General features: G+C 48.0%; 1 protein-coding gene across 1 annotated transcript in view; it reads right to left on the bottom strand.

The window, feature by feature from the left end:
- The window catches only part of MCM3AP (minichromosome maintenance complex component 3 associated protein), a 1,669,219-nt gene that overhangs the window by 1,642,248 nt on the left and 623 nt on the right, over positions 1-26,348 (bottom strand). The window lies entirely within an intron of this gene.

Here is a 26,348-nt window from a genome sequence, read left to right as displayed (position 1 = left end):
GAAGGAGCAGGACCATTAAAGCCTTGAAGACCGTGCAGAGAAAGTGAAAGAGAAGTCGGTTGTCAAATGAAAGAAGGAAATTGGAGCATCGGTTACTGCTAATGGAATCACGAGCAGGAAGAGAAAACATGAGACGAATTGAGGAGTTGAAGACTGAGCAGAAGGGACGGCGTGACAGGAGACCAGAAGGGACGGGTACGACAACTGTTATAAATGTGATAGCGGCCGCACAAGCAGACATTGCTCCAACAGTTGCCAGAACATGTGCAGACTTGAAATCCACCGCTGCACAAAGGAAAGGGCCAGAAAAAAGTATTCTCTGTCTATGCCCCAAGACTATGGAACCTCCTCGTTAGCATCAGACTCACCCCCACGCTCCTACAATTCAGAAAGGAACTCAAGACCCACCTCTTCAAGGAGTCGCTCATACTCAACACCTAGGCCATCACATCGCCCCTTGCACCACCTGACTCACTAGATGGCGCCCGCCCCTCTCCTCAACACCACCCAGTACAGCTGTACCCCTCCTCTGTGCTCCCATGTATCCTCCACCCCAATGTATATCTGTTCTGTTACCTCTGAAAAGCACTCCGTTATGCATCTGTACTTTTGTATACCTCTCTAAAGAGCTCCATTATACATCTGTACTGTTGCATACCTCTCTTAAGAGCTCTGATATGAATCTGTACTGTTGTATACCTCTCTAAAGAGCTCTTTTATGCATTGTATACCGCTCTAAAGAGCTCCGTTATGTATCTGTATTGTTGTATACTTTTGTAAAGTGCTCCGTTGCTTCTCAAAGCTAGGTCCGCCTCAATAGATCCCATCATATCAATAATAAAAGCAGTAGTAGAGATATGAGTAGTGAAAGAGAGTGAAGACTCAAAGATTACACCAAGATTTGTCACTGTAGAATAAAGGGGATTAAAGCAGGTGGGAAGGAAATACCAGAAGGGTAGGCAGAGGGAGGTAGAGTGGAGGAGGGGAATAAATAGAAGCTCAGATTTTGACTGGCTTTCAGGTGAAGAAGGTGGGTGTGGATTCCGTTTTAATAGCTGAGAAGAAAGCAGAGACATTGGCCTCAAGGGAGTCAGAAAAGTTAGAAAGAGAGGAGAAAAAGTTGGTGTCATCTGCACAGAAATGAGGCAAAGATCAAAGGAAGATATGAGATGGGAGAGCGGGAGTGTATAAGGGGAGACGGCAAGAGGGACAAGCACAGAACCCTGCAGGACACCAAATTGGAGAGGACGAGAGTCAGGTGTAGAGCCAGACCAGGATACCAAAAAGATTGATACGAAAGGTAAGAGGTGAACCAACGAAGGACAGCACGAGAGGGCAAGTGAGGCATGGGAAGACAGGAGAGTGGAGTGATCAACAGTGTCGACAACCGTTGACAAGTCAAGTAGGCTGAGAACAGAAGAACGTTAGTTGCGCTGGGCAGAATGAAGAACGTGGCATGAAGGAGGGTGGTGTCTAGTTTACCTTAGCACTGAAACCCACTCACTCTAGATCACCCCAGTAGTGAATCCCAACCATCCGAGCACACCCTAGTCCTATGTTATGTTATGTTACTTGGTATTTATATAGCGCTCTATATATCATTGGTATGACCTCAAAGCGCTGGTAGCTTCAACGCCCTCGGGAACCGTAGTTCTGGTCAACAATTTACCTGCCTCAGCTTTGCCCTTCCTCCATCCATGTACCCCAGCACATGCCAGCCTAAAGCTCACCACACCCAACCCCACCCCACTTCACTTCATCCACCCAGCCTGTCCCAACGACCTCACCTCACCCTAAACCCTCACCCAGAAATCTCAGACCGGCCACAATCACCCCACTAATACACCTAATTCCACCCAACCACCACCTCTCCTCAACCAAACCAACCCCCCACTACCTCACATCACCCCATCTACAGCACCCACCCAACCATGTCACCTGCTCACCCAACCTCATCACATTAGCTCGCCTCATCCAACATAATATCACCCCACCAACTCACTGACCCCATGACCCCTCCCACCTAGGCTAACAATAGCACATACACTTGAGGACCCTAGCTTACCCAAGCACAATACCCACCTACCCTAGCTCATCCAGGCACTACAACCCATTTTTCATAACTAGCCCTAGAACACAATAGCTCACCACAACACCCCACTCACACACGCTAGGTCACCTCAAAGTAACACCACCCACCCAACCCAGCGTGCCCCGCAACCCACCCAGAGCTCACCCCAGGAGTCCATCCACCCAAGCATCTCAATAGCTCACCCACACTTGCTACCCCAGGATCACACCTAACCCTATACCCACTCTTCCTCACCTAGAATCCCCCCTGCTCGTTGCAGCATCGCAGCAACACACACACACCCTAAGAACCCACCCAAGCTCACTTCCATACCCTAGCCCACCCCATACCCTATGACGCCCTGATCACTCCCAGCCCGGCTACATCACTGGAACACATGCGGCTCACCCCAACCACCCTTGCGCACCTTAACAAACCCTAGCTCACCCCAGCCCAACCTACCACACCCAGGAACTCTAGCTCAGCCAAGCATTCACCCCCAATGCAAATGCAAATGCAATAAAAACAAGCACAACTCATTCAACATAGCTCATCCCAGCAGCCCACCTATCCAACCACTGCCAAAGCACCCCAGAAAACATGAGTTCACCCCAGCGCCCCATTCTCCCCAGTCACACAACCTCCCTCACACCTCACCAAACTTCAACAAACCACTTTGCTGCATCCTACACGAGCTTACCCAACAACGTCACCCCGCCCTAGCTACCGAGCATAACACCGACCCACCCTAGCTCTCTGCAGCATGCCACCCATCTACCCTAACTAATCCCTGCACAATACATATCCACCCTAGCTCCCTCCAGTACATAAACCTCCCGGCCTAGCTTGCCCTGGCACAATACTTATTGTAGCTCACCCGGGACACCATAAGCTGCCTCAGCAAACCAATCCACACACCAATCCCAGCTTGCATCAGTACACTCCCGACCATTCCTCTCTCCAGCTCACCACCAACCCACCCTAGCTCACAACATAGCTCACCACAAAAAAAACATTCCACTCACCCTAACTCTTACTAGCATACAATCTACCCGCCCTAGTTCACCTGTGCAGTACAACCACCCATCTCTAGCTCTTAGCAACACCCCCTGCACCCTAGATCACTTCAGCACAACATCACAATAGCACCCCATCTGTCAACTCAAGCTCACCAAAGCATCCCATCATCCAAGCATCTTATCCACCATAGGCTCCCCCAACACTGCGCACATTTTAACTCACCTCAGCCCCTAGCCACTCACTCTAGCTCACCACAACACAGCACCCACCTAGCTCATCAGGTACAACATCCACCGACCGTAGCTCTCACCAGCAAAACGCCCCAGCCTAGCATGACACAGACTAGCACGTCGATCCTAATTCACCCCAGCAAACCATCCATCCTAGTTCACCCTAGCCCCACACCCACCAGAGCTATTCCCACAAACCACACCCGCCTACCCTAATTCACCTCATTATCCCACTGGACTTAAGCTCATACCAGCACCCAGCCCACTTAACCTAGCCACCCAGCATCTGAACAAGCTTGCATAGCTTATCACAGCACATCACCCACCCACCCTAGGACACTAGAGCAAATAACGTCACTGTGGCTCATCCAAGCACACCACTGTAACTCACCCCAGCACAGCACCCACCCAGCCTACCTCACCCCAGCAGCCCACCCACCCACATAAGCTCCCCGAGCTGTATAGCCAAGCACCCAATTACATCCCAGTACAGGCTCCTCTCAAGACTTCACACACCACCCTAGATTGCATCTTCTTGATGCCCACCCACTGCATCAACCGAGCAAACCTTAGCTCACACAAGCATCCCATAGCTCACACAAGCATCCCATAGCTCACACAAGCATCCCATAGCTCACACACGCATCCCATAGCTCACACACGCATCCCATAGCTCACACAAGCATCCCATAGCTCGACCGAGCACAACACACACCCAACTGAGCTAAAAGCAGCACACTTTAAGGGCCTCATTACAAGTTCAGTGGCACGGCAAAAAGTGGTAATTCCATTACTGCCGCCTTTTTGGGCGGTAGCAGTATTACCGCCATTTTTCACAAACCACTGAACACAAACACAAAAGTATGCCAGTCAGGTAACACAATGGTGTCCCCTCCCAAAACATCTTTTTTTTTGGCAGATACCCTGATTACTGGACAATTATCAACATACTTGTTCTGTGACCAAATCGTACAGTTTCCCCTCATGGTGTAGGAAATGGTAGGATGATCCTATAATTTTAGCCAGCCGCGCGTTGCACCCTGGAACTTGGAGTTCCATATTAAATTTGACATATAATAAATACTACAAGCACCAAAATGCAGAAGCCTGTAGCGCTATGTAAAGTGTGCAGTGGACCTCTGCTGCACCAGTCTGTATGCAGACCTGTCCACATTGGCCTCTTGGTGGCCCTGGGTGGGTTGCCCAATGCCTGTTCTTGGTAGGATTTTCTGACTGGTAGGAAAAAATGACGTTACACCGGCCGCATGTGCGGCCATAGCAAACGCGGCTGACTGCCACCTCTCTCTCTGAGCCCGCGGGAGCTGTAGAGTGACTGCCGGAGCCCAACGGACAACCAGCCGAGCTGCGTGGACGGGGACAAACCCCCAGTGATCACTGCCTCAGTTCTACACGGCTAGGGAAGGTTGACTCGACCCTTCGAGTTGGGTAGCCCGGTGCAGTTCCTCTCTGGCAGGGGCTCTGCTGTGGGTGCGGCGGGGGCACCACGAACACGCAAAAGTGAACTGTGACCAGTGATCTGCAGTGTGGGCCACCCACATTTACTATGAAACGGGATAGCAAACTAGCGGGGCGGAGCCACTCTCTGCTGCCTATACTGCACCCACGCTAAAACAACGGATACTTTGGCCCACATCTACATTAATTAAGCACACAAAGGAGGCTACGGTTTTCTGGGGCGCCTCACTACATTTCCCTTCTGAGCGAGTATTATTTGGCGATACAACACACTCCTTCCCAAGCTTGCACCTCCTTCTCATCTCTGAATGCTGGACCCCACTTAGCCTTGGACACGCCAGGCGACTGCCACACGCCCAGAGACAGTAATAATAATGAACTTGGCGGCGAGTATGATACTAGTGTGCTCAGACTGTTGCCCCACTGTATGAGTTGCCAAATGAGGCTGACAATACCCGTTTAGCAAAGTGAGCTCAGCTTCCACTTAAGGACTGGCAGAGGTGCTGCCCTTGCTTCTGAGGCCCCAAGGGGCGGAGCACTCCTTTGCTGTACCCCAGGCTGCAACCCCCGGGTCCTCCCCTCAGAGGATGCCCAATAAAACCCAGCATGCTGATAAGGTAGGCGCCATGGATAAATTTGCAAAGGCGATGCCTAGACCTGAGCAGGGGCAGACCGCTGGAGGCCACGATGACTCTGCCGGACGGCCGTGCCTGTCCCAGACTTCGCCAGTATGATGGAGCCCATGGCCAAGAATTTTGGATCCTTTCACGAAAAACTAGACGATATTAATGCGAACGTTGCATCACTTAAGTCGCAACTGGATCTCGCAGGTGCTAGAATCACAGAGGCCGAAACTAGAATCATATCGAATGAAGATTGAATACAGGCGCTCCAGGTCACGGTGGCCTCCCTCACTCGGGACATGAAATCCGTCAAGGCCAAGTGTGATGACTTGGAATCACGATCCCGTAGAAAAAAATGTTCGAATAGTGTCCGTGCCTGAGAATGCACTCACGGGGAGGATGGATCTAGCTGTCGAAAACTTGCTAAAAGAACTACTGGGTAACCCTGACCCGTTTCCATTCTTCACTGTAGAGCGTGCTCATCGAGCGTTGGCTCCGCGCCCTAAACCTGCTGACTTTCCTAGGCCTATCATCGCTAAGATCTTGAGCTATCGAGACAGAGACCAGGTGCTTCGGCTGGCGAGGGAGAAGGGTGAACTCAGGCTGGGGTCACAGTCAGAATCTTCCCTGACTTTTCTGTGGGAGTGCAACAGGAGTGATGCCAATTTCTGGGGGTAAATAAGATGCTTAGGGAACGGAATGTACAGTATGCCAACCTATTTCCAGCACGCCTCAAGTTTACGTTCAGGGGTAAATTGGATTTCTTTACCGTTCCAGAAGAAGCAGTGAAGTTTGAGGCGCAAATCCCACTGAATAACCCTGCTGAGGACTTGATGGACAATGACTGAGCGGGATAGATGCCCTCACTGGAATGCTTTACTGTTGAGCCCTGTTATCCGTTTGATCATGAGCTGATAGTGCTTGTTGTTGCAATAAGTGGTGTTCTACCACAGAACCTAAAAAGTCGTTTGTGTGGCAGCAGCGCACCCCTCTGCGACTGCAATGGTTCGGTTGGTGGATCTGATATGGGTGGGTCCCTGTTGGGCCCTATTTGCTGGTGGGCCGAGTTGGGGGGTTCCACTTGGAATGTGACTGGGGGTGAGGGGGCAGTGGAATCACACTGCTTGGGGGAGAAGGAGCAGTGAGGGAGGGGGGCAGGGAAGTTGGGGCAATAAAGTTAAAAAAGGCGGATGCGGTTTGGGAACGCGCACATTAGGTACACAACATGCTGACATCTAACACATGATGCCGTTTATATTACGGCGGGATGTCTGGGATATACCCTAGAGAGTGGTCATGGCGACTAAGTTGAGGTTATGGAATATCTGGGGCATAAATAACTTCACAAAAGCATGCAGGATCACTGCATATGCTCAAAGGCATGGGGTGAAGATACTTCTGCAACAAGAGACCCACGCTACGAAGCACTTGGCGCTTGGCCTAGCGCCCTCTTGGGGATCAAATAGGTTTTATACTATCTTCTCGGCACACGCTAGGGGGGGGGGGGGGGTGATGACACTAATTCATAAAACAGTCTGGTTCACGCTGAAAAAAAGAGTTATATTGACCCTGAGGGTAGGTACGTTATTCTGCATTGTATCATAGCGAATGGGGAGTACCTGATTGTGAATACTTACGGACCTAATGTGGATACCTTAGAGTTCTTTCGATACAGTGGTCTCCATTTTTCTGGGCTACATAGGGGTTCCTATTATATGGGGAGGAGATATGAATATGATACTAGACACTGTGCTGAACAGAACAGGTGTCGCCTCTAGGGCCTCATCATGTGCGGCCCGTACATTACAGCAACACATGCTGACACTAGGCCTATGCGATGCGTGAAGGATTCTTAATGCCCAAGAGCGGAGATACACGTATTATTCAACGGTGCATCACAGTTCATCTCGCATTGATCTGTTCTTAGTAACGGGCGATCTGATGGGTACAGTTGTAAATGCTGAAATACTTACACGTACACTGTCGGACCATGCACCAGTCACCTTATCCATAAAGCTGGGTTCATCTCCACCTGTTTGCACTGCATGGCGCTTCAAACTCGGAGGCTCTCAAGGACACAGTATACAAGACCGACATCCGGTCAGATATCGAGACATTCTTTGAATGCAACACATTACAAGATACTACAGTAGGGGTGTGATGGGAATCCTTCAAGGTGTACATAAGGGGCATCTCCATATCTAGGGAGGCAGGAATATTGAAGACGATAAGGAATTACCTTAATCGCTCTGAAGCCAAATTGAAAGGCCTACAGCAAGAATGCGCAACTTTAGCCCCTCCTGGAAAACAAGCACAGATAAGGGAGGACCTCGGGACCTTTGAGTAACAAGCCTTGTGAGAAATACGCTACTTCTCTAGGCCATATGCAGCTAGGAAATATGGAGAGGGGGAAACACCCGGTAGAACACTAGCTAGACTGATTAGGGCTGAGGGGGGTTGCGGGGGGCGGGTCGGAGCCAGATTGAATGTATTGTTGATGAAGAGGGTACCCATCAATGGGCTGACCAACAAATACTCTAGGTCTTTTCCAAATTTTACACTGTCTTGTACACATCAACAGGTTCTCACGATGCGCATGCGATTTGTGATCTACTAGATCAGATGCCTATAACCACTGTTACTCGCTCGAACAGAGAACAACTCGACGCCCAAATTTCATAGTTAAGGCCATAACTGACCTGCGGAAGAGCAAAGCCCCCTGGCCAGACAGCCTCACGTCAGAATTCTATCAAGAACATGTAGCACTCCTGGCACCGAAACTGCTAGAGGTGTGGACCGAGTCACTTAGAGACTCGACACTCCCTCCTTCCTTACGAGAGGCCACTATTACAGTTCTACTGAAACCGGGCAAGCCCAGCAACGAGTGCAGATCATATAGGCCCTTATCATTCATGAACATGGATACCAAAATCTTCGCTAAGACAATTGCGAATAGATTTCGTCCAATTATGCCGTACTTGGTGCATGAAGACCAAGGTGGATTTGTTCCCGGGCGATCAACGGCTCTTAACATAAGGTTCTTCAATATTATGTCCAGGATCGACCAAGGTTCGGATGCCGTTGCTGTTCCAATGGCATTTGATATGGTCTCTTGGCAGTATATGTGGGAAGTTCTGAGCAAGATGGGGGTGGGAGCGAATATGATGAAATTTATCCAATTATTGTACACAAATCCCATGGCGAGGGTGCTGGTTAACGCCCATACCTCTGCACCTTTTGCATTGAACAGAGGCACCTGACAGGGTTGCCCGTTCTCCCCCATTCTCTTTGCATTGGTCATTATATTAGAGCACGTCATACTCCCAAAGGGATAAGACTACAGGGTACTCCGGAAATAATTTCACTCTATGCCAATGGCGTCCCTGTTGTACATCAGGGACTCATCTGTAAATCTAGACCCTATACTAAGGGACGTTACCCGGATAGGCAGTTACTCCGGATTTGCAATAAATTATAGCAAATCTGAGATGTTGCCACTCTAGCTGGCTGGGAAACTATCCCTAGTAAAAATTATCCCGGTTCCTAAGCTTCTTTATATATTTTCTAATGTCCCTATATGCTGGAAACTGGAGGGATGGCCCGACTACGGCAGAACATTGGGCTGGAAATACTAGATCAACAATGGGGGGCTGTTCTGACGTATAACGTTTTCTGGGGACTACTATTTGACTTGAGTAGGCCTAGGTTATTTCTATTATGTCAAGATAGATACAGAAACACTTTGAATGTGAAAATGCATCAAAAGGAGTTTCAGACACAAATAGATTTCAGTCAGCTTTTTACATTTATTTTGCTGCTGGATGCATTTAATAATCATGCATCAATAGTTTTTTGGGGAAATAAGTATTTGTTGAAAAAAACAATCAGAAAATACAAAAAGTTCATTTCACAAGAACAGAGTTTGCAAGGAGGTTAATTATTAGTCTTAACTTTTCCTCAAGCAACTGTTTATGGCAAGATAAATTGCAAAATAAGAAAGTGTTTTGAAAGAAACACTGTGAAACCACCACCTATAGTGACAAGTGATTAGCATGTAGTCCATACATAACAACCAAGACAAAAGCAATGAATGAGAAAACTCTTGGTTATTGTAGCCAGGCTGGAGGGTGACCTAACAAATGTCCCTATATGGCCAGGGAGACAATACTTCGATGAAATGCAAAACATGTGTGCACAATTTCTTTGGCATGCTGGCACAGTCCGCAAAAAGTGGGCGCACATGACTACCTTATGAAAGAGGGGGCTTTGCTGCTCCCAATCTGAAGCTATACTGGGTGGCAGCACAAGCCCAATATGCCAAACATTGGTACACCACTTCATCCACTGCTCCCCCCACCCCCCATGTAAAGCTGAAACGATTGGCAGCAGGCATTGCCAACCTAATGACATTGGTCCTACATCGAGCATACAAAGAGGACTCCCCGCTAGATCCCAAGGCGTCTACGCTGTTCGCCTGGGACTGTCTGCTGCATCCGTCTCCAGGGCAACGCTCATACTATAGATGGCTTCCAATCTGGGATTACCCTGGGCTACAACCCACACATGATAGACTCCTGTCCCGTCGGTGGCAGGCGCTGAATATCAAGTGCGTAATGACCCATTTCCGGAGGGGAAATTCATCACCCCCCAAACGTGGCGACCTGGACACTAAGGGTGGGCCCGAAGATGCTCCTGTACTACAGACTCAGTGCCTCTGTCCACAACATGTGGCCGTGCTATCCTGATGAACCCCCGGGCACACCTGAAATACAATATATAGTGAATTTGAGGGGTGCTCATGGGGTGTGTTACTAGATAAAACCCCCGACCCACCCCCTAAAGCACGTGGTGAATGGGCAGCCAAATTAGATCTAGAGATCACAGACGAGATCTGGAAGAAACTGCTCTCATACGCGCAGGGTGTCTCTCAATTCCAGGTACCGTTGCATCCAATACAAATGGCTGAATAGGCTTTATTACACCCCACATAAACTAAGCAGGTTCACCAGGGCTCTACACACACTTGCCCTAGGTGTAAGGCCAAGGGAGCTGACCACATACATATGTTCATAACGTGTATTAAGCTGCATGACTTCTGGGGCGGGATTCTGCAGGCGCTATCTGACATGGTTGGAAGCACAGTGGGCCCTGAGCCGACTGGTATACTTTTTGGTTTGTGGAATAATTCTGATGTCAAGAAAATGTCTGCCTTTGTGAACGGAAGCTGTATGGTGGCAAAAAGAATTATCCTCAGTGCTGGAAGCGCTCCCCCGCCCCCACCTTTCAAATGTGGCTGAATGCACTAACCTGGACCCAGACTTGCGAAGAGGAATACATAAGCTCCCTTCTATTACTTGCACGCCCAAGAAATATTTGGCATGTATTTCGTAGCTATCTTATGGACCAAAATGAAATGGGTCAGGATTCTCCTGACCGGTCTTAAATGTAGTACCATCGTATTTACTAAATGAATATGGAATATTTAGCTGCGGCATTGAGCTCTACTGTCCTGTATATCACCAAGAAATTGTATTGTTGTCTATGCATGTAAAATGGAAAGGTTTTTTTTTCCTGTCTGTGTGTACCGCAACCTCTCTGCCAATAAATAAAAGTTAACAAAATAATAATAATCTATAAGATCCCATAGCTAAAGCATGCTTATTCATGGCCACGACACACGACTTGCATCATGACACATTACAGGAGGCCTGGGGGAGAAAAAGCATATGGGCTGCAGTTGAGAGGTTCCCTCCTATACATGGACTAAACCACAGTCAGTTGCAAATGTTTAACTATTATAATTGCACCTTCCTGGGGACAGCAGAAGAAGCATCTAAGTTACTTGAGGCATGGGCCAAAAAATAACTAGACGAAAAAGAACGAATAAGTGTTTGAAAAGCAAAAAGGTAGTGGTAGTGGATGTGCCATAAAGTCGGCATCAGAATAAGCTTAAAAGCGATAGAGGGAGAAGACGGATTACTGTCATTCCCGATAAAAACCAGCTGGATCATTGAAGTAGATTGGTCACTCAATACTGTGGAAAAGGTTATTGTTGTATATTATTAATGCTTCTGAAATGGTTTAGGCACCTAATCCCACCGATTTCCAAACAAATATTTGATGTCCTGCTGTGTAATGTGAGAAACCAAAGGGTGTCTCACCCGCTAGTCTTTGGGCACTTGTCATCCAGGTGGCCAGGACACAGCCATTACTTTTGGAGCCAGTTCCTGGGAGTGGACCAGTGCGAGAGGATCACCTGGGTGAGGGATCTTCGGGGAGTGGGGAGACGTGGTATTCTTTGAGAACCCCTAGGGTATTCTCCCAGTAAAACCTTGAGAATCCCTTATTCAGGTGGCCAGTACACAGCCATTGCTGTTGGATCCAGTTCCTGGGGGTGGACCAGTGAGGTAGGATCACCTGGGTAAGGGAACCCGAGGTTGTGCTCGGGGGAAATACCCCAGGTGAGACGCAGTATGTTACCGGGAAAGAAGACGAGGATGGAGAGATCCCAGAGACCTTTGTGGGCTGTGCCACAGTTGGCCCCCTTTCTCCCATAAAATCTACCATATTAAAATCCACCAAACAAACCCCATCTGGAAAACACTCTAAGAACACAAACCCTACTAGAGTTGAAGACCACATCTCCAAAAAACCCTGTTTTCCCACTTTCGACCCGAAAACTCTCAACCATTCTTTTTCACATCCTTCTGATTATTCTTTTCTGAACACTCAGTCTACCGTGACAAAACACTACTGGTCCCAGAATCCCCTGTGTTCATTTCACGATCCCAGTTATTCCCATATGCCTCACAAACCCCAACTATCCTTTCCCTAACTCCCAGTCAAATGTAACCAACAGTTACCATTCTCACAAACCCTACTAACCCTACCCTTTTGAGATCCCCACAAACCCCAATCAGAGTATTTTTCCTTCATGTAACACCTATTTTCCCTTCCTACCCTGTAGGATACCAGGAAACTATCACCTTCTTTATCACCTTCTTTTTCCGACACAAATATTTTTTCTCGACATAACGCCAGGACTGTTTACCGGACATGTCTCAATATAGGCCAAGTCAGGCAATCAACCTAAACCACACACACCCGACACCCTTCCTTTTCCCACAGGGGTTAAGGTGGAGCAAGAGAGCGCAGTACGAGGGAGTCGAGCACGGCAGACAGCATGACGGCACAGCTATGCAGGCACAGCAGTTCAAGCGAAGGGGAAAGGTGGCAGGAATCGAAAGGGTGGCGAGGAGAGAAGTGACCTTGCCCTTTTCATCCGAGACCTGTGTAACCTTCGTGGAAGAGAGCCTAAGACCGCGAACAATAGCACAAGTGTCTTGCAGTGGATGTCAATGGTAAATGGGGCAAGCATATGCCAATAGGCAGGAGCAAGGGAAGCTCCCACGCGTGTGGTACCGGCCTTGACTCCAGAGAAGCCAAAAGCCACGCGGTTCATTACAGCCGGTGAGTGGAGGAGAGAACCGATAAGAACCGGGCTGTGTTGAGAATCGAAAAAGTGGCAAGATTGAACCAAGTTCAAGGAACTGTGGATGAACTGTAAAAGTGTTAAGGGGAGACAGGCTGCAGAGGGAAACCAGCACCACGTGGGTGCTAACTCAGAAGACTCTGGTTAATCCCCAATTTGAGTGAAACTACAATTACCAGAAGGCCGTAGAAGAGCCAGCGAAATAGGTCAAAGTAGTCATACAGAGGGTCGAGCAAAGTCCCTGTAAAATCGAAAGACTGATCTACAAGCAATGTAAAAGAAAGGGACGTGAATCCTGCAAACAGCAAACTGAGCAAACAGAAAACATTGAAAGCAAAGAGGGGTCAGCGCCCAGAAGAGGAGGACCCGAGGGTGGCGAGCCACCATCATCCTCATCGAGAGCCACAGTGAACCCGGTGAGAGGAGGCTAAAAATCAAGAGGGGTTGGAGCCTGGCAGAGGGGGATCCAAGGGTGAAAAGATGTCACCCCAAGATGGAGAAGAAAAGTGTAAGCAAAGTTAAGAAATGGCAAGAGTGAACCCAAAGGAGGGATGCCAGAGAAAAAGGGTCCGAGCCCAGCAGAGGGAGATCCAGAGATGAAGCTATCACCCGAGTGCCACCAGTCATGAGGGGTCCGAGCCCGACGGAGGGAGGTCCAGGGGTGAAGCTATCATCCAAATTTCAAGGAAGAAAAGAACTGACATATAAAGTGAGGAATACGATACGTAAAGGGTCAGCGCTCAGAAGAGGGATTTTCAGGGGTGAAATCATGACCTTATTTGAACTGTGGTTTACAATTGAGAAGGGTCTGTGCCCAGAAGAGAGGAACCCAAGGGTGAATCATTGTCACCCTAACTAACTTATTTGGTTAAAGGAACTTTTGGTTTTTCTTATTTGAACACATCATGCCCCGAAGGCAAGAGACTTTCAAAGCGAACGAGACTTAGCCATCGATGGTCCTGAGAACTGCCATAGAACTGTTGTCTCGTGCTGGAGAAACCCGAGACTGTACTGTGCTCCAAGCGCCCATCTTACCCGTATCGAAAGCGCGGGAAGGGAGATCCAGGCTACTGCATCCTGACATTATTTGAGAACTATCCCACACCCCTTTTTGTATAAGTTGTGAGGTTTGGCAATAGGTTTCTTAGTATAGGACCTTTTTATTTTGACACAACGCCACTGGGACTGCCCTATTTTACATTTGTTGGTCGACACTTGATCCCATATTAGGTATAGGCATTTTCAAAACTGCATACAAAATTCACTGTTCAATAAACACCCTTGAACTGTGATCACTTGTGTCTGTCTTACTTGATATCACCATGAGTTTCTCACAATTCCCCTTTCCCGTACACATGTCCCCTCCCGTTTCATAAGGAGTCGCCAAATTCACAACCACCCCCCCTTTTCTACACAAACACTGGTCGGAGGAAGAGGGCAACAGAGTAACAAGACTAACCGCTAAATCGGGTCAGGCAAAGTCAGGCACTTGACTTCAATCACATACATCCGATACCCATTAGCTCTCCCCACACGGATAAAAGTCCGAACATAGAGACACACTCAGAGCAAGGTGGAACACGAGAAGCTGAAAAGCCAAACTTACTGGAGTAGAGCAACGGATCGATAGACGAGAACCAAGGGTAAAGGAACCCAGGAGTTCCCTGCAGGAGGTTGCTGCCTCCAAAAGAACCATAAGAGATCGTGGAGAAGGCCAAATCCCAGACAAGAAGACTGCATTGTTTTTCAAAGGCACCCGCAACCCTCCCGGGTGAACGACAGAGTTGGGGAGGCGAGGTCAAGCATGTGGTATTAATCTTGACTTGTGAATTCAAACGGTGAAGACAAGAAAGGAGTATACATAGGCGTCGAGTTGGCGAGCAAGATGAAAGACCAGTGTGCGTTAAGGAAAGATAAATGGCAACAATATATCTTAATAGAAGGCTGCATGTGTGTGGATGAGACGTGAAGAAAGGCAGACCTGTGCTCAACTTTAAAATGACTGATAACTGTGAAGCGGAGTGGTCCAGCGAAAGGAAGTAGCTCATTCGAAAATTCTCTGCGAAAGGTAAAATGTTTTGTTCTAAAGCCACGAAGCGAATTAACTTTAAAAAGCATGATTATCAAGATTGACACCAAAAGGGAAGTGGAAAGTGAACATTGAACTCTTATGATATTGAACATGGACCAAGAAACACTGGGGCAAATAACACAAAAGTGAGAGTTGAAGAGAAACTGAAGGTACTTTTGGAACGCTAGAAAAGTGACTTTAACGTGGAAGGCCAGGTGGGCCTCGATCCACCGTTTGAACTGCTTTGTTTTGAGAACCTAAGCCAGAGTGTGTCATCCCATCTACGGGGACCGCCTTACTCTGTGCTGGCCAACGTGGGGAGGAGAGCCAACCCAGCCACTTTGGTTCTTTATATTCTAAAACACTGATTTTCCTTTGCATACATATTCCCCTTTGTACAAGAGATAGGGCAGGCATTAGGTTTTTGTTAGTATAGGTCGTTTTGATTTGACAGAGCCTGACTAAGACTGTGTTTTCTTTATTATTTAATGGTAGAGACTACTCCTATCTTAGCTATAAGGCAAAGTAGGAGTTTTTCCCAAACCGCGTGAATTGAATAAAGGTTTTACACATTGCACCTTTTGTGTCAGTGTGATACCATACCTCCCTTACAGTAAGCATTTCTTTTAATAGGTCTTATTTCAAAAGTGCATCTTAAAACCATAAATAGCATTAATATCCAAAAATGCACATTCTAAAATTAGAATGAAGAGTATACAATATACAGTTATTGTTCCCATTTACAAAAGGAAAAACGCAGAGAGAAGAAACGTTTACTCACTTCCATTATTTCTAAAGCTGCATGTCTAAGGATGCCATATTGTGGCCTCTCAGCTGCAAGTGCATCTGCAGAGTACTTCTCTCTCAGTCTCACCCTTCTGTCTGCCAGGATGCCATGTACTCCTTTGCCTTTTTAGAATATTTGCCCCATCCATATGCCCAAATGATGTAATACAAAGATGAAAAGCTGGATAAAGCTTCAATTATCTATCCTACTGGTGACACTTTCCAAAGCACGTTATTAGAATTTAAATAACCTAGATTTCATTTAATTCACATAACAGTCACATAAAATGCATGCAAGGTAATCTGCTTGTGTGTTTGAAATAGTCGTTTGTTACAATAGGCAATTAGTTGTAACAAAATCCATCAGACTCTCTGGCTTTGGGGTGCTCAGGGCCTCCCCTCTAGTCACTACCTCAAGCTTAAGGGTGTCAACACCCTTCTACTGTGTGGTCTCCGGTTTCTCATCCTTTCTGGTTAGTATCATAAGTCATCTAGTCTCCCGCTGCCCAGTACTCATCCTCATCCAGGCTCCTTGCAGACTCCCTGAGGTCTCCCAACAGAGCACTGGTGGATGCCACAGCAGATCCCAAAGGCCCGGAGGTGAGCCAGGAGAGTATGTTCGTGATGAGTGTGTGGCCAACTACACTGCTCCTGCCCTTTGGAGGGGTTATTCAGACTGCCAGGCTCAGTCCGCTGTTCCTTCACCCCCCCCAAATCCTTTCTCCTGCTCCCTCTCAAAGGTCTTTGTCTCAGCTCCTTCCTCCTACTAGTATTTATTTTAATTCTTAGTAACTCGCCACCTCGCCCGTAGCGTCAAGGCGCACGAAAAAAAGACAGAGAGCAGGCAAACAGAGTGAGAAGCAGGTTCAGGAAAGTCAAAAACAGGACCCAAGGAGCCATGAAGGGGAAGATTTTTAGCTTCTTTTGAAGTCTGCAGGAGATGTAATGATTAAGATCCAAAAGGAATAGGATTCCAAATGGCTGGAGCCAGATTGACGAGGCCCTAGAATGGAATTGTCCTCGATTACATTTTTTGAAGCTGAAGGTAAGCCACCTGATCCATTACCTTCAATAAAAAGGGAACATTCGTAATGGGACGGTAGTGCTTGGGCAGAAAAGGGTCAAGGTTATCCTTTTTAAGCAATGGACTGATTCATGCCTCCTTCAGATCAGTTGGTACCTGTCCCTCCATGAAAGATTAGTTGATGAGCTTGGCAACCCATAGGCCGATGGTATTGAGTAACTCAGCCAACAACCTGGAGGGGCAGGCGTCACCCTTGCATGTGGTGGGTTTCATGTCTTGGATGATCTTATTGACTTCGAACAACCGTGCAAGGAGTGAAGGAGAATGTCGGCTTGGGAGTGGATTGTTGCTTAGTAGGGGTTATACCGGGTGTAGGTACCAAGGTGGGGGCGTCGCAGGAGAGAGACCCCGGAGGAACACTAGACTTCAAGTGCGAGGCGATTTTCGATGCAAAGGCGTCGTGAATGGTTTGACACCATGAGGAGTCTTGAACATGTTGGTTTTAGTAGGAGTTTTGGTGTTCAATTTCCGGACGATCGCAAACAGCTCCTTGGAGCTTGATTTGGCTTGACATATTCTTTTGTTGTAATAGGAGGACTTGGCTGAGATGACAGCAGCCTTGAATATCTTAACAGGAAGCTTGTATGCAGCCAAGAGGGCTGGTGACGGATGCTTCCGCCAGGCCCGCTCAGCTGCACTCCTAGAAAGTCCTAGAGTAAGAATACCCTCATTGAACCAACGATGTGCTAAGGTTTCTGGCTTAACATACTTGGTCGTGAAAGGAGCGAGATCCTGTATGATGGAATCAAAGGTGGATTTTATATGCACGGAAAGGACCGAGGAAGTATCGTAGACCTGCATGTCACCAAGCCTACTTCTCAATTCCTGGGAGAGTCTTTGGGGTGTCAAGTTTTTAAATGATCGAGCTCTAATAGATTGCCTAGGAACGGTGTCAACTCTAGAGGATGAAACAGGCAAGTCAATCGTAAAGGTAAGTATAGAATGATCAGACCAAAGACACAGTGTAATGACTGGAATACTGGTGGCAATACGATGCAGCAGTACACAGTCAAGGATATGGTCCCCTGTTTGAGTGGGTTCCATGACCTGCTGAGAGTAGCTGATAGTAAAGAGTGCAGTCAGCAACGACTGGATGATTACAACTGTGGGTACGTTATGTGGGCACATATCAGATTAAGTGCACCACTTCATCACCCCATTGGTCCCTTTCACTCCCCAACCTATTTTCCCAAACAGAGGTCTGCCTCCGCCACACCCTCCAGCAGGCATTTTTCTCTTCCCAGTGGCGGCTGGTTAATTTAATTGGTGGAGTGTAAACATTTCCCATGAATATTCATGAGTGACAGAGCGTGACAAGGGAGCCCAAACTAACCAAGGAAGGTTCGAAGGAGGGCTTGCTAGGGATTGTTCTTCCTCCAAGAAATGTTTTTAAATAATGGGTTAAAAATGGTACTTTTACAGCACACTTTCTGTGAAACATTCGATTAAAAGCCTCCCAGTTTACAATTAATTTTGTAACATTACACACGAAGAAGGTCCAGTAGATGCCAAGTCATTGGTATTGCACAGGGGCATCATCCAACATTTCTTCATGTTGTCTTTTCCCACATTATATGCCAACAAAAATGAACATTGTAATGCTGGCTGTACCCCAACATGTCCATGCTGGCTTCACCAATATATGCCAGTATTTCCACGGAGAACATATTCCTGTCAATGCTGGCTCTGCCAATGTAGATCTGGCAGTATCTCCACGTATAAGCATACTCTGGTTGCCTTTGCTCATAGTACTAGTAATAATGCCATGCTACTGTAAGAAAACAGGTCTATGCAGGTTTCACCAATATCGCCTCTCTCCCACAGGACATAAGAATGCTCATTTCTCCAAGAATGCTGAAAAAAATGCTTTGCCCGTTGACCCGTCAATACTAGCTGCACCAATGTGCCCCCACCCAAATGTCACACTTGCTCGCTCGGCTTGCATGTACAGACACACACATCACGTGCACACGCTAACAAACCTACAGTCAGCCACCCTGTTTGCCTGTTCACTCACCCAAGCAACAAAAACAAAGAAACACTAGAAGAACCACACTGCTCTCATACCCACACAACCATACACTACAACATACACTTTGTACATATTTCACTCATGTTACAGGCACATCCCACAACCCCTCGCATCTACACATGACATGCATACATACAGTTGTTATTTCTCACCTGCATGCCTGGGCTCAAGCTATAGACTAGTTGCACACAGCCATGAAGGCTGCCCCACCCACCCACCCCCATTCCCCAACCAGGAACGATTTTCCCTGATGCCCAACAGGCATGGTGGAGCCAAAGCATCCCCATCTCAAAGAACCAGGCCAGATAAATGTGCGGGGGCGCAGGTGCGCCCTCTTGCACATTTCAGTCTGTAGTACCCCAGCCTGCAAACCCAAAGGGCCATGCAAGGTAGGGGAAGCAAAATGTCCCCGGCTTTGCAAGGCCCATTGGGCATGTACTGAAGCCAGCCAAGAAGCGCTCCCTCTGAAGCTGAGGAAGCAATCAGGTTTACACTGAACTTTCTTTGGGCTCCTCTTATGGATTGTGGGTCGGCGCCCTTTCGTCCATTTTCAACAAGCTATCCCAGGCTCTTTCTGTCTTCTGAAGATACTCTCCTTTTTACCACTCCCCTCCTGCCTTTCTCACTTCCTACTGTCCACCTATTTTAGAGCGCCCCTCCCCCTCTGGATTCCCAACGTCCTCTTTCTGATTTCTGTCAATCCAGTGGGTCACCTACCATACTCACCTGGCCTCAAGCACCTCCTTCAATCTCCTAGCATGCTCCAGCTCTTCCTGCCAACTATTGAGCTCTTGCTCCAATGTTTCCTGATCTTCACTGTCCACCTTCTGATGCTCCCCTTTTCCTGTCATTCGGCTATGTTCCCGTCCTGCTACAATCTTCTTGGTATTCACTTTCCCTTACTCATACCTCTCCCGGAGGCATTACTTCTTTCCCAGCAAGGATAGCCCGCCTTTCTTGCAGCTTCTGGAAACTTCAGGTTTCGAGACAGACCGGTGGGCCCATTTGCAGGGGCGGACTGGACTGGTCGAATGGGGAACTCTGATTTCCTGTTAGGCCTCTGCACCCTGGGCTTCTCGTGTACTAACCCATTTTATTTTCAAATGTTCTCATAGGAAAAGGGTTGGGCTTGCTGAAAATGTGTGATGTGGTGCAACTTTTTCCAGTGCCTCTTTTTGTTCACAGTTCACCCCTGAGGTTTTCTACCAGTTCTCAGGACTGGCTAATCCCTGCTGTTGAGCGGTCCCCCTCTCTGGTGGTGACATCCAGACCCTGGGTGTACTCCCCTTGCCCATCTGTACTTAAATGCATAGGAGGGGAGGCCTTGTGTAATGACTAGCTAACTGCCACTCAAATTTCTAGCCGTAGTTCAGGCCTTCTCTTTTGTGCTGAAAATGTATATGGAATCCTGCACCATGTGAGGAAAGTCACTCCACAATTTCCTTCAAAAGGCTAGGAGTGCTTAAAGTGGCCATTTCACAAGCCCCTGCCTTCCGTGCAAGGAATGGTGGGTTAAACGGTGATCGTCCTCTCGATACCCACAGGTCCAGCATCATCGGACACGTGGCAGCACCCTGTCCACTTGGCAATCCCACCATAAAACGGAAAGGTTAGGCAGGAGACTTCATCACAGGCCGCATAACAACTCTGGTGAAGTGTTTCAGTAGAGACCTGAAGTATACATACTGAGCACTATGGGATGGGTGGGGGCAAAGGAAACTGTAGCCCCAACAATCAAGAAGCAATGATCAGAAGAGAGAGTAGAAACCCATGAACATTTTACATAAACAGCATGGTTGGTTGGCTAAAGCTGGTGGCTGTGGTCTGGACTGTGGCGATTCCAGTGGATTTACTATAAACCCTTATCAACAGCATTGTAGAGATATCGCGAGAGCCGCGAGCTCTCGCGAAATCTCGTCCGTAGGCGGAAGCCCCGCCCCCTGGCTCCGGCGCGACACACACGGAGCGAGGAGGGGACGCGAGGAGACGCGTCCTGAGCGCTCCTCATAAATATTAGGCCTTAGAGCCTAATCAAGGACAGAACTTCGTGGCACCAGCCAGCCACATGTTAAAGGGCCTGTTGTCCACCCATTATTCTTTGTGTGTGCAGTTACATACCCTGAAGATGTCTGCTGTTGAATAAAGAGACATCAGAGAGTCAACACGCTTCCTGTCATTTGTCAAGGATATTATACAACATAATTGGCGACGAGGATTACCGCTGTAACCCGCGTGGAACCATGCAAGGAGCGACACCACCACCGCCCTTCCTGCAAACTCCAGGTAGACCCGCCATTCTGTGGCCGCAATGGCAACCCTTGTTCACGACGTATGTAGAGGCCTTGGGCGGCGCAGGCTACTCGGCGGCGCGACGCAGGGTAATGTTACTTAATGCCCTAGGGGTGGAAGGACAGAGGGTGTTCGAAAATCTTACCCCGGAGCCGGTGGTTGGTGACAAAGACGACGTTTTCAAGGAGGCCGTAAGAAGGATTGTGAAAAGGTTCGCCAGCAAAGAGAATACCGTCCTACACAGAATCCGGTTTTATAGCCGCAAGCAGGAAGCCTCAGAACCCGTAGACGACTATATTACTAAGCTGCGTGAACTGGCGGCACTGTGCAACTTCGGTAACAATGCAGAGAGCCTCATCTGCGACATGCTGGTGGTTCACACCAACAGCAGGAAAGTACAAGACAAGTTCATTTTGGAGAAGGAACTGGTGCTGGATAAAGCGATTGAAATTGCGAGAGCGGTCAAGGAAACGGCCGGGAGAAGGAAAGAACTCGCAGGAGGCCATAGTTCCGCTGAAATACAAGCAGTGGCGTTCCGCCCGAAGAAAGAGAGACAGGTATCCGACTTGAAAGGAGGGAAATGGGGAAAGAAAGAACCACTGAAATGCCACAAGTGCACAAGCACGAAACACCTGGCGTTCGACAGAGAGTGCCCAGCCAGAGACAAAGAGTGCTTGGTATGCAAAAGAATTGGGCATTTCTCGATTGTGTGTCGGTGGCGCAACAAGAAAATCACGAGCGTAAACACTGATCACAACACGGAAAGGGAATCGTCCTCCGAAGATGAAGGAAGACCTACAGTCATCATGGTGAACAGTCCACGGGCCAGAAGAGAAAAACCCCATTGTACCATCAAGATTAATGGGTTGGAAACAAGAGTTATGGCAGATTCAGGTTCCGATCTCACCATAATACCCCTGCGCACGTACAAAGAGATGATGGGGATAGAAAAAGTCTGAGTGCTCACTACACGGCACAAACCTACGGTTTTTGGCGAGGCGTCAGTAGACCTATTGGACTACACCAAAGGGAAAGTGGAGTTCAAAGGTAGAGAAACCATCACCAAAGTCTACTTCAGTCAAGAAGGCCCGGCGGTTTTAGGGTGGGACGACCAGGATAAGCTGAAAATCAGACTGGACCCCAGCAGGGAAGATCAGGTACTGTCAGTCTGCGGGAGGAGTGGACCAGTAGTAAAAGTGATTATCCAAAACTATTTTCGGAGGAGCCGGGACATATCAAGGGCTTCGTCCATAAAATATTGCTCAAAACCAACGCTGTCCCAGTTAAACATAGAGTAAGGCCGGTACCAGCAACGGCGAGAGACACACTCAGAAGTCAACTGGACAAAATGAAGATGGATGGTGTCATCGAAGAAATTGAAGCTTCAGAGTGGCTGAGCCCAGTTGTACTTATAAAGAAACCAAACTCACAAGAGCTAAGGGTTTGCATCGACCTTCGCAGCCTAAACCTGGAAGTTATCACAGACAGCTACCCACTGCCGAGCATCAATGAACTCATCCTCATGATGAAGGAAGCCAAAATATTATCTAAACTGGACATGAGGAATGCGTACCACCAAATACAATTGCACAAAGAGTCCAAACCCCTCACCGCATTCATCACCCCGTTTGGAACCTACCAGTTCACCAAAATGCCATTCGGCTTATCGTCAGCTGCTTCAGCATTTCAACGCATGATGGATGCCCTGCTACGGAACGTCAGAAACGTGGCCTATTTTCAGGATGACATCCTTGTTTATGCGGGGGATGAACAGACACACGATGCCACATTGAGAACAGTCCTCACCAAACTGCAGGATGCGGGAGTGGGATTAAGGCATGAAAAATGCGTATTCAAGGCGAAAGAAGTTGAGTATTTGGGGTACAGGATATCCGAGCAAGGGATAAGTCCCAAACAAAATTTAATGCAGGCCATAATTAAAGCACCGAAACCCACCAGCAAAGATGAAGTGAGGTCATTCCTTGGGTTGGCGGAGTACTATGCCAAATTCATCCCCAAATTCTCAGAAACCTCAGCCCCGCTCCGCGAACTCCTCAAAAAAGGATCTGAGTACACGTGGCAAGAACCCCAAAGGAAAGCGGTGGAGAGCATAAAACGGCATATAGTAGAAGCACCGTGTTTGCAACCGTTCAACCCCGAGTGGGGTACAGTCATCACTACGGACGCCAGTGCATATGGACTAGGAACTGTCTTAACTCAAAAGAAGTGGTAGCTTTTGCTTCGAAGGCCTGATCATCAGCCGAACAAAACTATTCCACCATAGAGAAGGAGATGCTAGCGTGTGCATGGGCCGTAGAACATTTCAGAACATATGTGTGGGGCACAAAATTTAAGTTAGTGACGGACCATAAATCCCTTATCCACATGCTCAGCCCAGGGGGCACGAAGATATCAACGCCCAGATTAGCACGCATAGCAGCCAAACTGCAGGAGTACACTTTTGAGGTGCAACACATCTCGGGATGGAAGAATTCGCAGGCGGACTGCATGTCAAGATTGCCAGAGGGCAAGGACAATGCCACCACCTTCCTGCAAGAAGAATGCATTGTAGCATCCATTACAGATCTCAAAGCGCCAGACTATCCAGAACTCAGTGAGAGACACTGGATGGAAGAAGACGGAAAGGATCCGACCATGGCGAGGATCAGAGAGTGGATCAGAAACAGGTGGCCTAATGACAAAGCAATGCCAGAGGGTATGAGACCTTATTGGAAAGTGGCAGATGAGATCTCAGAGACCGACGGAATAATAATGAAGTTGGACCAGATAATCCCGCCCATGAGTATGAGAAAGACCATTCACTGCAGAGCCCATGCGGGCCACCTGGGAAACACCATGACACGTCGAAGAGTGAGAGAAGCCTACTGGTGGCCGTCCATGGATCAAGAGATCCGCACCATGATCGAGAGATGCCATGAGTGTCTAAACAGTGACAAGCGCCTAAAGATCAGACAGGCGCCCCTGATCCCCACTGAGGTCCCAGAAGCGGTGTGGTCAAAAGTAGGTCTAGATTTTATAGGACCATTGGAGGCGATGGCGCCCGAACATCGGTATGGCATAGTGCTAGTGGACTACTTATCAAAATGGGTCGAGGCCGAGTTTGTTCCCAACATTACCACCGCGACAGTAATAGAGGTCCTCACCGCCATCTTTCAGAGGGAAGGACTCCCCAATGAGTTGGTGAAGGACAACGGGGTACAACAGATTTCCAGGGACATGGAACTATTCCTGAAGAAACACCACATAAGCAGCACTATATCATCCCCAAGCCAATGGGCTTGTCGAGAGAGCCAACAGGTTCATCAAGTGAGCCATCCAATTAGCAACTGCTTCAGGGATGGACCCGCTCAAAACAACAAAGGAGGCCATAGCGGCTCACAGGCTGACTCCCAACGGGATCACTCAAATATCCCTGTTTCGCATGTTGAATGGGAGGAGAGCAGCCTCCACGCTAGTGCCACCATGGTTGGCCAAAGTAAGAGAAGATGTAGAAGTGGACATGTCGGAAGTGGTATGGAGAATAGAAAACAGCAAGGCACGAATGAAAATATGGAGTGACAAAAGAAGAAGGACCACACAAGGGTGAGATGTCAAAGAGGGAGACTGGATCAAAATACGACTACCGACCAAGGATCAAATCACAGGCTCACGGTTCAGCAGACCCGTAAAGGTGATTCACCGAGGAACCAACCATGTCCGCACCTCACCGAGGAACCAACTATGTCCGCACCGAAGATGGACGCACATGGAACATGGAAAGAGTAGCCTTGTTTGGGAAGAGGCAAGAGAGAGAGAAGACCCTGGAAAGATCTGAAGCCGAAGGAGAAATGGACTATGAGAGAGGGGAAGAACGTGAGCCGGTGACCGAGGGTAGAGAAGGGGACGAAACTGAGCTGGAAGCAGATGCACCCACGGTAGAGCGAGAAGATGAACAGCATGATGTGCACAGCGAGAAAGGCGATTGGCCAAGAAGGGAGCACAGAAGACCGGTGAGATACAATGACTATGTATTGCAATGAACTGCCTTTGCATTATCAGGGGGAGGTGTGTAGAGATATCGCGAGAGCCGCAAGCTCTCGCGAGATCTCGTCCGTAGGCGGAAGCCCCGGCTCCGGCGCGACACACACGGAGCGAGGAGGGGACGTGAGGAGACGCGTCCTGAGCGCTCCTCATAAATATTAGGCCCTAGAGCCTAATCAAGGACAGAACTTATGTTAAAGGGCCTGTTGTCCACCCATTATTCTTTGTGTGTGCAGTTACATACCCTGAAGATGTCTGCTGTTGAATAAAGAGACATCAGAGAGTCAACACGCTTCCGGTCATTTGTCAAGGATATTATACAACAAGCATGCTCTGAAAAAAAGAAATAAAGGATACCCCAGGATAAACGACCAGGGAGATTGATTTAGGTCATATAAATAGCACACAAAAAAACTCACAGCTCCACCTGACAAAGAAAAGATGGAGGGCAATCAATCAAAAAGCTCAAGCAGGATCAGATGGCGATCATATTGCAAGAGCTGGAGCTGTGATATTTGCAGCAAGATCAGACCTGGTAAAGTCAGACCTGGTAAAGTTTTGTTATGTTAGGTTATATTTGTTTAATGCTGTACAGCCATTGTCAAGGACTCAAAGTACTTTGAGTTGTCTAGGAGATTTACAGACAGTTAAATAAACAGGGCAATGCAGTGGAAGCATATTAGACGGTACTATACATTTAAGATTGCAGGCAAATGCTACACTTGGGCAAAGATGACTAGGATTGTAATGCTATATTTCACAGTTGTATGTGTTGGTTGCAGTGTAGATTGCTAGGTCACTGAATTTGTGTTTGCTGACATGAGGACTGATTTTGCCGCACGACTCCACTAAAATGGGGAACTAGACACTAAAACAGAACGTATACACACACACACACACAACTATCTAGGGATTTGAGTTGAGGGCTCTGCAATTACATCTTAGACAGTATATCCGCCTTTGGCGAACACTGCCAATTAAGCAGTACATCACAATGGCGGCCTATTTGGTAGACCGAAATGTGGTCATATGGTAACTTTCTACAAAAAGGGAAACGGCTTCAGCATCCTCATTTTAGACATTATGTCCTATCCTAACCAAAAGCACACACGCACCCCCAATCGACAAAACGG

The sequence above is a fragment of the Ambystoma mexicanum genome, chromosome 9 (assembly GCF_040938575.1).
Source record: "Ambystoma mexicanum isolate Mex_15411 chromosome 9, UKY_AmexF1_1, whole genome shotgun sequence".
NCBI lineage: Eukaryota > Metazoa > Chordata > Amphibia > Caudata > Ambystomatidae > Ambystoma > Ambystoma mexicanum.
This window is presented reverse-complemented; position numbering and strand designations above follow the sequence as displayed.